The sequence below is a fragment of the Pholcus phalangioides genome, unplaced genomic scaffold (genome assembly GCF_987345545.1).
Source record: "Pholcus phalangioides strain wild (caught in Gottingen) unplaced genomic scaffold, Ppha-v1.0 ptg000027l_1, whole genome shotgun sequence".
Classification (NCBI taxonomy): Eukaryota; Metazoa; Arthropoda; class Arachnida; order Araneae; family Pholcidae; genus Pholcus; species Pholcus phalangioides.
This window is the reverse complement of record NW_028301617.1, coordinates 14,178,924-14,194,924: the sequence shown is the minus strand read 5'-3', so window position 1 is coordinate 14,194,924 and position 16,001 is coordinate 14,178,924. Positions and strand designations below refer to the sequence as shown.

The 16,001-nt window shown below is 35.5% G+C and overlaps 1 long non-coding RNA gene across 1 annotated transcript; it reads right to left on the bottom strand.

Annotated features, from left to right (window-relative positions):
* Nucleotides 1-114: 114 nt before the first annotated feature.
* On the bottom strand, nucleotides 115-15,752 carry LOC149068514 (uncharacterized). Its single transcript, XR_016195239.1, has 3 exons — nucleotides 15,551-15,752; nucleotides 9,957-10,058; nucleotides 115-1,925 (listed from the first exon to the last, which is right to left on the bottom strand). It is a non-coding gene; the product is annotated as an uncharacterized LOC149068514 (long non-coding RNA).
* Between the last annotated feature and the right edge of the window lie 249 nt (nucleotides 15,753-16,001).

Sequence of the window (16,001 nt, the reverse complement as noted above, 5' to 3'; positions counted from 1 at the left end):
AGGTATCACTACAATGTTAATATATATTTATTTATTTACATTATTTGTGAATGGCAGGTCAGCACTTACATCACAAAGGGGGGGGGGGAGACAAAAAAAAAACCAACAGACAAACGAATAAAATAAACAAGCAAGTAAAAAAAAAAATATTCTACAACTATTAAAAGAAGTGTACATAAAATTACATAAAATAATACAATTGATAAGCTGAAAACCACAACGCCACTACAGTAGCTGGTTCAGAAATGATAAAAGCGATGAAAATTCTAAGCAAACAAATCAATTAAAAGGCATAGCACCAAAGATATGGAGACATATCATCGTTAAATTTGATTGTCAGTATCACAAGAATAAAAATCTTTTAGTACCAGTTTTTTAAAATATCTATATTTAAATAATAAATTGCATAATTAAAATTCAATATCAAACATTTTAAATAATCAATAATTTTATTTTCAATTAAAAATGACAATTTTATTTAGTTTGAATGAATTTTAAGAAAATTGAACCGCCGAATATTCAGTATTCAGCCAAAACATTAGCCGAATATATTCGGTTATTTGGCCAAATCACTATCCATCCCATCCTTAGGTATTCACCATGTGTGAATTATTTTGTGAGCATGTAGATGGGACATTGAAAATACTTTTTTTTGCAAACATCACATTCATATGGGTTTGACCCAGAGTGAACTTTCTCATCGATTTTTCTTGGCTCGTTCTGAATATCAGTTTGCAAACACTACATTTATCTTTTGTGGGATGATAGATAGCCTCTTTGTGAAAATGCTCATTCACAAATACTACATTCCTAAGGTTTCAGCCAAGAGTGAATTCGTTCATGGTTTTCTAGATAATTCCTTTGAAAAAATGTCTGTTTGCAAATACCACATTCATAGGACTTCAGTCTAGAATGAATTCTTTCATGGAGCCTTAGACTACCCATTTTAGAAAAAACACTTTTGCAAATACCACATTCATGTGGCTTCTCTCCAGTGTGAATTCTTTCATGGACTTTTAGAATACTCATTTCAGAAAAAGCACATTTGCAAATGCCACATTGATAAGGTTTCACTACAGAGTGAATTCTTTCGTGGCTAATGAGATTACCTTTTTGGGAAAATATCCGTTTGCAAATACCACATTCATAGGGCTTCAGTCTAGAATGAGTTATTTCGTGGACCCTTAGACTACTCATTTTAGAAAAAACACTTTTGCAAATACAACATTCATAGGATTTCTTCTCAGAGTGAATAATTTCATGGGCCTTCAGATAACTCATTTGAGAATAAGCACGCTTGCAAATACCGCATTCATAAGGTTTCGGCCCAGAATGAATTAATTCGTGGAACTTTAGACTACCCATATCAGAAAAAGCATGTTTGCAAATACCACATTCATAAGGTTTCTCATGAATTCTTTTGTGTTGATTGAGACTACCTTTTTGGGAAAACATCTTTTTGCAAACACTGCATCCATAGGGTTTCACCCCAGAGTGAGTGCTTTCATGGGATTTTAGATTAGTTTTTTGTGAAAATGCTCGTTTGCAAACACTGCATTCATAAGGTTTCACCCCAGAGTGAGTGCTTTCATGGGTTTTTAGATTACACATTTGTGAAAATGCTCGTTTGCAAATACCACATTCATAGGGCTTTACTACAGAGAGAATTCTTTTGTGGACCTTCAAACTACTCATTTCAGAAAAAGCACATTTGCAAACACCACATTCAAGTGGCTTCTCTCCAGTGTGAGTAGGGCTGTTCGATTTTCCTTCACCTGAAGTCTAGTTTTCCACTTTCATTATCACCAAAATATTAACAGCAATAGAATTCAAATAAAACAAGCAAGAATCCACAAGAGTGACAGATTGATTCCACTTTCTGCTACTGTGACTGATCAGTTGGAATAAACTTGTATCTGGAACACCTGCAGAGGGACAAATATAACAAAGAATCATGAGTGAATTATAGCAACATACGGTTGTACCCAAATTATATATCACAAGGCCATATAACAAGGGCTGTCTTATAAGGCATTGGATTCGGTACCAGATGACGTCATTTCCCTGCAAACTGAGTTGCACTTGCTTTGCTACCTTGTTAATTATGGAAGTTTGCACAATCACTGCAATGCCCATTTTACCAAATTATTTCCAAAATTATCTTTTTGATTATTGTCAGTATCTGTATGGCTTGCTTTATTCAACCATTTAAATATTAAAAATAAGAAATTTCAATTTGCTAATGAGGGAATGTCCAGTAAGAATATTGTTTATGGATCTATTTCAATCACTTATGCAAGGCTCCCACTCAAAAAATTTGAAAAAAAGGGTGAAGATACCCTCCTTAGACAACATAATCTTAGCATAATTAAAAACCCTCGAAAAGTCTGTGGTAACGGGAGTGCTGGTGGATGTCTTGTTATTTTGGAAACATACTGAGTCATGACTCCTTTTCTTTTTTTTAAAGTTATTTAATAGAAGAGAGACATTTTTAGTACATTATTCGGTCGACAGTTGGAGGACACTAGATAATGCCTAGCTAGTGGGTGGCGTAAAAAACAAAAATTACACAAGACAAGCAGTGCCACAGTACTCCCCCATGAGTCTGAAGGACGGTATATGGCACAATGCAAAAAAATATGACAATGTCGTTACGACGATATGGCAATATAGTTACGGCAACTAATACAGAATTGACATGTGCAAAAAAAAAATTTTCAGAAAATACACAATACGAAATTTTTTTCAAAAGTAATGAAATGTTCTCAAATTAATAGTCGAGCAAAAAATAAATTACAAGGCCAAAAATTAGTAAATGTGCGTATATGCAAAAACGAGCACTAGAATAGATAACAGACATGTTGGTATTTTCTCAGTAAGAAAATTGAAGAATGAAAATTTTGCAAAACATAATAATTTTATCACAAAAATTAGAACTTTGCCTGGTTTAAATTCATACAAAAATTGACACGTTTTTAAGACGAATAGAATTTATGTGGTCAGAATTCACTCAAATGAGTCATGGAGGGATGATGTTTATGTCTGGTCGTCCGGAGAGTTCGCCTTTGTATTTGCTGCGTCCGAGTGGTCTTTGGATGTGAATTGGGGCGCCATCTGTTGCAAAGTGTTTAAAATTCTGTCTCGACTGAGGTTAATAAAGCCTGTCCAAGCTGACAAAATAGGTGGAGTGTTTCTTCCATCATTAACGAGAAAATCTTGGCATATTCTGATGAAGTATCCCTCAAGAAAATTCAGTTTGGAATTATGTGCTGCTTTTTTAAAAACAGAGGCTTTATCAGACACTGGTATCTACTTCATCCCATGCAAGAATTGCGAAAATCGGTATATTGGTCAAACTAGAAGAAATCTAAATATTCGAGTTCTTGAACACCGAAAGCATGTTGAAAAGGGACAGACAAATAGTTCGGCTACTGCCCAAAACTGTTGGCAACTTTCACATTTTTTTTATAAAGCATGTGTTTTTTAAAAAAAGCAACACATAATTCCGAACTGAATTTTCTTGAGGGATACTTCATCAGAACATGCGAAGATTTTCTCATTATGATGGAAGAAACACGCCACCTATTTCGTCAGCTTGAACAGGCTTTATTAACCTCAGTCGAGACAGAATTTTTAACACTTTGCAACAGATGGCGCCCCAATTCACATCTAAAGACCACTAGGATGCAGCAAATACAAAGGCAAACTCTCCGGATGGCCCGACATAAACACCACCCCTCCACGACTCATTTGTGTGAATTCTGATCACAAGGTCCTGATGATGGCTCTCCATTGTAGAGCCGAAATGTGTCGACCATTCAACCAATTAAATTGTCTTAAAAATGTGTCAATTTTTGTATGAATATTAATTTTCATAAAATGTTGTAAAAAACAATATTAATTTAAAAAATGTGCATATAAGAATAATATCAAGGAATTATTATACAAACTGTACGCCCTGATCTAGTTACATAAGGCTGTTTTGGTTCAGTGAACGGTGATTGCTCATTCAAAGTGCAATCAAGCAAAAATGCTGGTTTCAATCTGTCTATTGAAATCTTCGTTAGTTTGCCTTTCATGTTCACTGTATATACTTTCGGAGATTGTTCAATCACTTCATATGGCCCCAAATATGGTTGTTGAGAGGTTTTCTGTACAGTGTACAGCCACATGGATGGACTTGCATCGCGAGGAACCCCACTGTCACCTCAGTGGTGGTCAGCTGAAGTTGGTTTCCTGTAGTTCCCAACTTCGAGGGGTGAATGCGAGCTGATCTCCCCATTAGAAAGTCTCACCACAGAGAGCAACAGGCCTACAATGATAAATTATTCAATCTTTACACTTCACTCATAGTTAGAAAAACTGGTAGCAGATGGCAACACCACACACATACATACATATATATTAGTAACAAGCATTATACAGAAACAAACTTCACGTCAGATTTTATTAACATACATGCACATTTCCGCATGTACCAATTCGTTAGAGGTTCCGCAGAGGAATATGGACGAGGTGCATGTGTGGTGTAATAGTAGTGTACAGCCGTACGATCACATGGGAAGAAACAGCAGGTTCTTTATGAACCAAAATGTTGCGAGTCCCATGCCTTGAAGTTGGGATCGGACATAAAGTGTTTATGTGATCTCGTAGAGCCCGTAGAAATTCCAGCTGTGTTGGCTGAGGATTGGAATAATTCACCAGGTAGGCGCAATGGTGATCCATAAACCATCTCAGCAGCAGAAGTGTTGATGTCCAGTTTGATGCTGGCTCAGATAGACAGATGTATGGTAGGTAACACTTCAAGCCAATGTTCCGTGGCATGGCAGCGAATGGCACCTCTGAGCTGCCGGTGGAACCTTTCAACGATGCCATTGGAGGCCGGATGATACGCTGTCGTGCATGTTTTCTGAGTTCCAAGAAAGCGAACGAATGCGCGAAACAAATTACTTTCGAATTGTCTCCCTCGATCGGTGGTAACAGATTCCAGAACTCTGAATCTGCTGATCCAGCTAGAGTAGAATGTCTCTACGACAGCTTTTGCTTTTCCATTGGGAAAGTCTCTACCCCCCTGGTGTATAGATCCACACAGGTAAGGCAGTAGGTGAAACCCCAAAAAGGAGGAAGAGGACCAACTATGTTGATGTTAATGTGTGAGAATCTGCATTGAAGGGTATGCACCGATGTGCAAGATTGAGTGTGGCGATGCACTTTTGAGAGTTGACACTCAATGCACACCCTGGTCCATCATGTGACATCTTTGCAAATTGAACCCCACACAAATCGTTGATGAATAAGGTCCACAGTTGATTTAACGCCCGGATGGGAGAGGTTATGAAGGACCGTAAACATGTGATTCAGTTGGCTAACATGATAATGGAAAATTCTTTTGTGAATACAATAAGGGAATATGTTTGAGCTTTTACAAAGTTCCATTTCTATTCACCCCACTGTTTCTATCCACCCCATTTTATGGTATTTTATGGTAATTATTCTCAAGTTATTGATAATAGCCCTTCCAGAGAATATTCTTGATATTCTCTTGAATATTCTCCAGTTACAGAAGTCCTTCCTCAAGAATATATGTAATAACACGTAGTATAATAAATAATCTCTATAAATAACTTGAGAATAATAATTATTATTTTTGATAAGAATATTCTCTAGTAATTTATAATAGTAGTCCTTGGAGAGAATACTTTCTGTCCCTGTCTCTCTTCCCATCAAGAAGACGGGAATACAGTAGAACCTCGTTTATCTGAACGACTCTGTCAACCGAACACCTTTTCAACCGAACACCTTTTCAACCTAACTCATTTTCAGTTTTCTATAGTCACTGATGCTCAACAGTTGGTACTTCCTTTTCCTTGGAACTTGAATCCCCTTATCTCCCAATTCGATAGCTTCCTTCTATTGTACAATAATCCACTTCCAAACAATTGTACATACTGTACGCGTGAGCTATAGATGTAAGTAGGGGCGGATTAAGTACAGTTTATGTAGTTATAATCGATTGACAAGCAAACAAACGCATGAATAGGAGCAGATTTAACTGCCATCTTTTTTTATCCATCTGATGAATTCATCTTAATCCAATCATCATCAACCATTTTCAATCCACTGCTGGATGAAGATTTCTTCTAAATTATTTATTTTTAGAGGGTTTTTTGGCAGCAATCCTCCACGCTGGCCAGTGCGGGTTGGAGGAAGCCCATCTATATCTGTTTGCCACGTGTTAAACATGGCTACTTACAGGCTGCACCATGAGAAGGCATGAATTGGACCTTAAGCCTCTACTCCTAGTCAATTCCTTCAAGTCCTCATAATGAAATAATTAGAGGGTTTTCTCCAAGTTGACAAGTAAAGACTATTCGGCAGCCACTTATTCCTATGGGTGTGCCATAAAAATATCAGAAAGCACATATAGTTGCATATGTAGGGTCCCTACATGACTTCCGCCTCCTGGTTCATGTGTTCAGGAGGGGGGGAAGTCATGTGTAACTAACCTCCTTTGCTTCTATGATCACGTGACTAAGGTTTTGGGTAAGAGTAAAAATGTCAACGTTGTTTACCTTGATTTCCAGAAGGCATTCGATTGGGTCCAACATGGCTAACTCTTGAAGCGTTTACACGAGATTGGAATTGGGGGCAACTTGCTGAATTGGATAGAATCGTGGTTAAGAGATAGATCGCAACGAGTTATGGTGAACAGGGAATTCTCTGGTTGGACAGATGTCACAAGTGGAGTTCCTCAGGGAAATGTCCTTGGCCCCATACTTTTTTTTACTTTTTATCGATAAACTCGATCAGGGCACACGGGGCTTGCGTTATGAAGAGAGACTTCATTTTTTGAATATGTTTACATTGGATGAACGCAGGTGTCGAGGAGATATGATCGAAGTGTTCAAAATTTTCAATGGGATGGACAGGATGGACCATGAACTTTTAGTACACCACCAATCGACTGCTTTTACAAGGGGACACCAGTATCGATTGGTGAGGGACAATGCAAGGTTATGGTGTCGCAGGGAATTTTTCTCTAATAGGGTTAATAAATGGAATAGCTTACCCCCGGAGGTATTAAATTGTAACACAATTGACACGTTTAAAAAGAAGTACGATAAGCATGTTGGGGGAAATCGAGAAGTTATCCATACTTAGAATCTGACAACCATAAGTATTCTTTATGGGCATTGTACAATATTTTATCACGTGTATATATTGTTTATAATTTGTGTTAATTGCATCTTTAATTGGGTTGCTGTATTTTTGAAATATATGACATCCATATTTTTATGGACATCTTTTTATCAGCCACCTCGTTGGGCATTTTGCCTGTTGTGGCGTTGTTTTTGTATTTGTATAACCTTATGACCTGTATTTTCATGTAAATTTTGGCCATCTTAACTTTTTCTTAAAAATGTATCGTTATTTCCTGAATTTTTTCAACAAAGCCCTCTAAATTTTTATTCTTTACTGAAATTAAGTATTAAAATTGTTTTTCCAACTCTATAAAGTGTATTATGACTTAAAATTTACATTTTCATTGCACATATTTGTCATAATAACGTTTTTTTCATAGAATTCATTTAAATTCATACTTCTTCAATATCTTAAAAGAAATGAAATTCTAAATTTATCGTTCCATTAATTTTATTTTATGAAAGGTCTGTTTTTCGGATTCAGATTTTTGTAAAGAGTTCATTTTTCAGTCCAGACTTTTGTGAAGGGTCTAGAAAACTGACCCAAATTTTGACAGGCCCCTGTTTTGGCATCATTTTTGGTGACAATTGGCGATTCTGCCGTATTTTTATTGAGGAAATATGGTCGGCCTACATTTAATACATACAATACAATACAAATACAATGCCATTTATGCAACAGACATTCATTAATATATTAATTTGATGGTTTAAAACATTTTGAAGCAATGTTGTAAGTGCAGTATTTTGCAGATATTTACGCAACCATCTTTTTAATCACAGAAATATCTCAGGTATGCGTGACTGTCAACATTGTCTTGTTACTCATAGTTGTTGCTACACTCATTTTCACCCCAGTGGAACATGGTTTAGAAGGGGGATTCAGTTGAGGGAGAAACAAAAACTGATGGAAGAAATTCCATCAGTACGGACAGAAAAAAAAATTTCATAAGCACTTGAAAATGGATATTTTTTCAAGGACTTTTAAAGACTTGTAAATGAACTTTTTTTCAAGGACTGTACGAACCCTGTAAACATTTTATTACGTTAACACACTTTATTTACCCAGTATTTACAAAATAGCTTCCTCATTAAGCATATTGAAAGTAACTCAGGACTCCCACTCAAAAAATGAGAAAAAGTAGGAAAAAGTAGGATGGGGGAGGGTAACCCCCTTAGACAACATAATCATAGCATAATGAAAAAAATCCCTGAAAATTTTTTTTTAATTAAAAAAAAATTGTAATTTTGAACTTTTTTTTCCCTAGCATATTTCAGTTTCCTATAAAATTGGCTCAAGTGAAAACAAAATGACAAATGACGGTTACAAAACCAATTTTTGGCCAAAACAGTGCACTAGCAACCACAGATAATTCTTTGCTGTCTCTCCTCATATATATTATATTCTTTTTTGGAGTCTTCCAAAGTGCAGAGCTTGTCAACTCTCTTCGACAAGGCACAGCAAATTTTGAAGACGTACGTTTTTTAAGAATAATGCTCCTTCGAGACCACTTTCAAAAGCACAATGCAAAATGTGTAAATTACAAGATCCAACGTAAATAAGGCAAGGTGAACCAGATAGTTTTACTGCGTTTGCTCATCATTATTTAAATTTTACTGTTCAATGCCAGTGTAATCATTTTTGACAAATGAAGCACTTTCATTTCTAGCTCTTTGCTGAGCATTGTAAATATTGATAATGCCTCTTCATGAATTAAAAATACAGAAGACAACTGAATGCTATTGGGTAGCATCAGAATCACCAAACCTAGAATAGGCATATGTATCCAACTGCTTTGAAATGCAAACTGTTGTTTCACCTATTTGCACCATAATTTTGAATGGTGAAAGTTACTGTCCAAGACCATGAAGTAATAAATACAAAACTATTTTTCCCATCCAGACAGAAGTTTTTTATGACTACTATACTTGTCAAACCCTCAAACTAAGCAAATGAAAAATTAGTCAACCAAATGGTCCACATAACCCCCCCCCCCTAAATTACCTTAAAAATGATACAATTTCTGCTTTGGCAGAATCATTAATTGCATTCTCCAACATTTGTAATATTTGGCAATATATCAATGATTTCCTGCTCAATTAAAATCAATTACACAAATTTTGTCGATAGGATTTGGTAAAAAGTAGGAAAAGTAACACAGAAAGTAGGACAAAAGTAGGACATTTTACCAAAAAGTAGGATGAGTGGAAGCCCTGAAGTAACTGCAGAAAACATCTTAATTATATGGTGGATAATAACACAAAAAATTTTCAAAACAAACACAAAAACAAAATAATTCCTCGAGTTAAGAAAAAAAAAACTAAATTGTAAAGTTTGGTTTTTGTTAAAATGTAAGAAATATTTATAGATTAATTAAACATGGGAATTGTGTTAATTGCATTAATAAACATTTTATTTTAATTAATTATTCACAAATTTTACTAATTTGATAAATTTAAAAACATTTATTAATGTTATTTAATGTGAATTCTATTTAAACTAAAAAATGGTTCAAACCAAAAAAAACCAGTTTTTTTACCAACCCTGTGCGTAGTAGAACTTCTCTTATGACAGCAAAAAAGAAAAAGAAAATTTTTGTGAAAAAAAAATATAACCAAAATAACAAAATATTTTAAAAAATAGATAATCACACATTATAGTTTGCTACATGCTCAAAATCATTGCAGTGGCATTAGCAAAATTTTCTACTACTACAAATCTTCTGCTTTTCTGAAACCATGGATTCAACTGACCTGAATATTTTTTTCCTCAGAATCTCATTGAGTTCTTGTTGCACACATCCACCAATATCAAAATAAGTAGTTTTCAGGAATCCAGAGTTCATTCAAAATTTCCTAAATAAAAATTAAGGAGTTCTTAAAGGCATCATGGCAAACTTCAGAACTAGCAAAAAAAAAAAAGGCACGTAAGCAAATTTATTTTGAATTTACCCCACAAATTTTCTCTCTTCTCACAAATATAGACGCAAATCAATTCAGAAATGACAACTTTTGACTTGTTTCACCCAGCATTATAAGAGTTCATAAAATAATCAATTCACATACAGGTAATCCATACTTTTCTGTTGTCACCAAAGTGTTTTAAAACATTCACGTTTTGGTTTAGTTCATAATAGCGTGACCCAAATTATAAAAATTCAAATTGATATACCTTCCCCTTAGATTATTTAAAATTAAAAAAAACAATCAAAGGTGGAAAAGATTTTCTTTACAAAATCATTCATACTTGCAGCACCTCTGCATTCTCCACTCTCTGTGAAAAGCTGGGTTAGGTAGTTTCCTCCGCAGCTGAAAAACTGGCCGGAAGAAACTAGTTTTCCTTCAATAATTTATCATATAAGTTGGAATTTATGCTTTAGATGTAGCAAATGTATATTTTCTATAGCATTAAGTAAATTTAATTTCACTAATTTAATTATGTATGCAAATTAATAACTGCATCAATGTTTTGCAGAGTTAAGGAGTTTCTTCCGCTTGGAAGAAACTGCGCTGCAACAAACCAACTCTGCTTCTTCCCAGCAGAAGAAACTAGTCTTTATTTCGTATTCATCATTTACACTTACAATGTAAAAATTATGTGTCTTGATCAGGCTCCCATATCTAGCTGAATGTTTTCATTAGAACTGGAGAAATTTCATTGAAAGTTTTAAAATCCATTTATCTAATTTCAATCTAAATGACAAAATTATTCTCGACGACTTCACACACACACACACGTCACAAAACAATTAAATATTATTCATTTATTAATTGCACTGATCTCTTTTGTACTATTGCAAAAAGAAAATTTCATCGTATTTTAACGATCATTAGAAAACACAGATTATTGCAAACAATAATTACAATTTACAAGATCGGAAAATATCAAAATCCTCATTTTCCTCACTGCAGTTCAACACTGAAAAACAAAAGTTTTTTAGCAGTTGTATGCTGTAATCAATTTCTCAGCCTATAAAGAATGAATGTAAAAGACAAGAAAATTCTTGTGAGTCCTGCGGAACTTGAAGGAGTGCTTAAAAGCATTTCAACATGTCTAAAAATTCATCAGGTATGCGTTGCCAGGGTTAGGAAGTTTCTTCCGAATTAGAAGAATTTACCATCATCTGAGGATGACCCATATGAAAGGAAGTAATTTTTCAGAAAACAGTTTCTTCCACATTTAATGCAACAAAAAAAAGAAGAAACCTATGTCAAATTGTTTTTAAACATCCTTTCAAGTTCTGCAGAACTCAAAAGTATTTCTGTGTCTTTTGTATTCATTCATTCTACGCTGAGAAATCAATTACAGCATAGGACGGCTAAAAACACTTGTTTTTCAATGTTGCACTGCAGTGAGGAAAATGAGGATTTTTATATTTTCTAATATTTTGTAATTATTTATTTGTAATAATCCATTTTTTTAACTATCTTTAAAATAAGATAAACATTTTCATTTTGCAATAGTATGGAAGAGATCAGTGTCATTTAATAAAGGAATAATGTTTAATTATTTTGTTACTTTAAAAAGTAAAAAATATTTTAGTCAATTAGATGAATGGATTTTAAACTTTCAATGAAATTTCTCGAGGTCTGATGAAAAACTTCAGCTAGATATGTGATCTTGGAGCTATAATTTTTCTAATTCATTTTACATGTGCATAGTTAAATTGTCATAGTCCTAATTCAAATTTATTAGAGGTGCTAAAATGCATTCGCCATATCTTACGTTGTACTGCAAATGATGAATATGCAAGGAAGACTGATTTTTCTCCCACCTGAAAGAAGCAAGGTCAGCAGTTTTTTCCAAGCGGAGGCATGAAAACATTGTGGAACTAGTAAATTCCCAATATACTGTATACCATGATTTAGCTACCTTTTTTTTTATCACCAAACCCACTTTAGCGCTAGGGTTACTGCCTGAATACCCCAAAAATGATTTAAAACATGTGAAAATATAAAAAAATAATTATACATATTAAATATATTAATAATTGTTATTTAACCTTCACATTCGGCACGTCGATAGGGGGAAGGGGGGCCCTTGCACCCCGGAAGTGAAAATATCGACCTCGGACCACCAGAAAGGCAATGGCAAGGAACTATGCACTAGGGTTACGGCCCAAACACCCAAAAATGATTGAAAAAGCCCATCTTCATACAGAAGTCGATAACGCTTCTTGGCCCTTCAAATTGTAGCTGGTGCGGATACATTAAATCTACGTGATCAGCCATAACATGGGGAAAAAGCCAGGAAATAACGTGATAAAATGGCACAGAAATAGCAAAACGAAATGGCAACAATAAGCTGGAAAAGAAAATCCGGAGAAGTGGCACCATCTATGCTGACGAGATATCACTGTTTTGGCTCATACGAAAATTTGGCGACACAACGGTATATGTACATTGGGATTTGCCCAGTGATCCATTTATTACGGACCTTAAAACTTCAGGCTGTTTTTAGGTCTTGACACACATATCCACACCGTGCCAGACACGTGTGTTGGCAGAGTGTAGGTCATCACTCTGTAAAAGAAATGTGCAATGCTAATCAATGCAGCCGTTCACACATCTCTGCACCATTAGCAATTAGTTTAGTTTATATTTTTATGGTGACTGTGCAGTCTCAGGTGCGAGAAAGTGAGAGAGAGCAGATGTATTTTTTATAAAAATGAGAAAGCTCATTTATTTTATTTTGCTTCTCAATTTTCATTAATTGCGGAATTATTTCTTTTGTTAATTCTGAATTTTCACTGGTACTGAAATTATTTCTTTCAATTATTTTTAATCCATCGATTCTAAAGTTTTCATTAATTTCGGAAACGGTTTCTCACATTCGTTTAAAATTACCTCCATCAATTTTTGTGTTAATTCACATTTAATTATGTTTTTAATTAGTTTTTTTTTTTGTATGGGTATTTCTTAGTGTTCGTGTATATTCTGTATGCAGATATTCCCCCTTCCCCACAAAATATATGAAATCTTGTTAAAGGAGGGGGGAATGTTCTAAATATTTTTCGTGCCCCCACATTGTTGAGGCGCACTTGGTCCCGCTTCTGTGGCACTAGCGTAATATTTAGAAAACATATGGATAAACATCTTCACAATTTTAATGAGAAAAGTTTAAAATGGTTTCATAGCATATAACAAAATTTTGCCGGGAGATTTTTGTTAAAATAATATAAAACTAATTGTGTTTTTAATTTCCAATGATCTATAAATGAATCATTGTTTTGGTTTGAACAAAAATTAAATTAAAAACGGTTCAAAAATTTTTTTGGTGTTTTTTTTTCTATGAAAATATAGGAGACATTTTGAAGTTGGTACTCACATCAGATCACGCAACATGTTAAGCCATAAATGCTCAACCTTCGTCTTGTGGGCCAAATGTGGCCCTCGGAAGCATTTGATATGGGCAGTGACAACAAAACAAACCTCTCAAGTGGTCTTAAGAGCATTTCAAAATCACTTGAGCAACTAGCGGCACACACCTCCAGTTCACTCAAGTGGATAGTGGTACATTTGCAGATTATCCTATTGAGTAGTTGGTGACACATTTCCAGAACTCTCAAGTGACCCACAGCACGCATGCAGATCACTCAGGCACCCTGCGACATTTTTTTAGATAATTTTTAGGCTGGAGACTCATTTCTGGATAACTCAAGAAGCCTGCAACATATTTCCAAAACAATGAAGTGGCCCACTCTTCCCAGAAAGTTGAGCACTCTTGTGCTAAATATCCAACAAAGGTGTCTCAGCAACTGGGGCTTTGGCAATGACTGCTTTAAATTATTATCGAATACTGGCGAGGTTTTACCATTGAATCAAGTTCCAACAGACTAAACCAATCATCAACAATCCCAATTATTGATTTTATTTCCATTTGCCCTCTGCAGAAGAGCCAAATTTTGGTTTAGAAGATTCCACATATACATACAGAGTAAGATATGCAGTGTTTCCGTACAATATGCTCTTACTGAGATGAAATACACTCCTCCAAGGTGTTATTTGAATTTGACACTGTCTACCCCATAGTTTCCCCAACCTTTTTTTGTCCCACCGCCCCCCCCAATGTAATCTAACCCATAGAATCCTATGCTATACCCATAGCTTCTACCCCCCCCCCCACCCTGGAACATTCCATCGCCCCCAGTGGGTGTTAACGCCCATGTTGGCAATCACTGATCTACCCCTACAGATGATTATATTTATGATGGTGGTTGATTCTGAATAAAAACGATTGTGTATGTGAAGAAGAGCATACCATTCTCCCTATAGTTCTTTTAATTTCTGGATGACTCCCCCCCCCCTTTTTATCACTGGAAATTATCTCTCCAAACTATAAACGAGAATATATATTCAAACTGAGCAAATGACTGTCTTTTAATTTTCAGCTGCATTTAAAGATCCTATCCTTTTTTGTGGCGGAGATCAATCCAAACAAAAATTTCTATGGAAAGCATACACGCACACACAGAGACAAAAAACATATCTATATACATATATAGATTATTCACAGAAATATTTAAAATAATTATTAATTTACGCTAGGGCTATTATAGCCACAAATCACTATTGCTAATTAATTTATTGAACATTTTTATTGCACCGAACCAGCTGCGTTAAAATCTTGAAGCAGACGACACAGCTCCGTTAAGCTAGCAGCCAGCATACGGAAAAGTGAAGCCGGGTTTTCCTAGGAATAGGTTTGTTGCGCAGCGTGAACCGAATTAGACCATTTCGCGCCGACAGAAACGTGTTACATAATCACGCTACGCGTTTGTGTTTTCCTAGCGAGGCGCGTCAGATCAGGGCGGCTATATAAAGTATATGGCTTTGGCATCAGCTACTTTGTCGTCTGCATGCTCTGGTTTGAAGGGAAGGGAAAGAAAACTCACAAGAAGTGAAGAGAATATCGGCAAAACCACGGCACACGACGCATTTGACTCCTCCAGAAGCAGTCGGCCAATCACGCCCGACGTAAAGCGCTGTCGTCAGGCGTATTGCGCTCTGTACGAAAACAGTCATACTAATTTTCTTATTGGTGAGTAGACGGCAAAGCATATTAATAATTTTATAAGTTTTAATACGCTTTAAGTCTTAAAGCTTAATACGTTTAAGTCTTTAATACGTTTTGGTGGACTGCGCTGGGCGAATCACGTTGCGCGCGGCACAGGAAACCTGCTCCTAGGAAAACCAGGCTTGAGGTCTAAAGAGGGATGAGCCGAGCTACGGTGCGATACGTGTCCAGAACTTTTTCCGGGTTTTTTTTTTGACGATGACGGATAACAGAAACTGACGGTTAATCGAAGTTTTAAATACTTTTATTACTGAAAAAAGGCACCGCATACCTTGTCACGTTGATATGATTCACGGGAAACCACGTGCACCGATTAGTCAAATTAAAACAATATCGCGATAAATAAGGCCGTAAATACAAACGTCGAATGAGATCCAAAACTATATTAAGAAGTTTTGGAATTTATCTTTAATACGGCTTTTATGGGGCCACAAAATCAAAGCATAGCTTGCTTCCGCCAGTTTGTTTGTATATTTTCTTTAGTGTTGCCAAAACTGAAAACTGAATAAATAAAATAATATCCACTGACTATATATATATATATGTTCAGTGCACACGAGCTCGAAAGAAAGGTTGAGATATTCGTTGTCTCTGTAGTGGTCTAAGGCGTTGGTTCGATTCCCCGCAGGAAAAGTTGAATATTTTCTCTCTTTCTAAAAATATATCTTTGTATCAGCCAGCAGTTAAAAACCTTTGTATGGATAGCGGAGAGTGACATCATT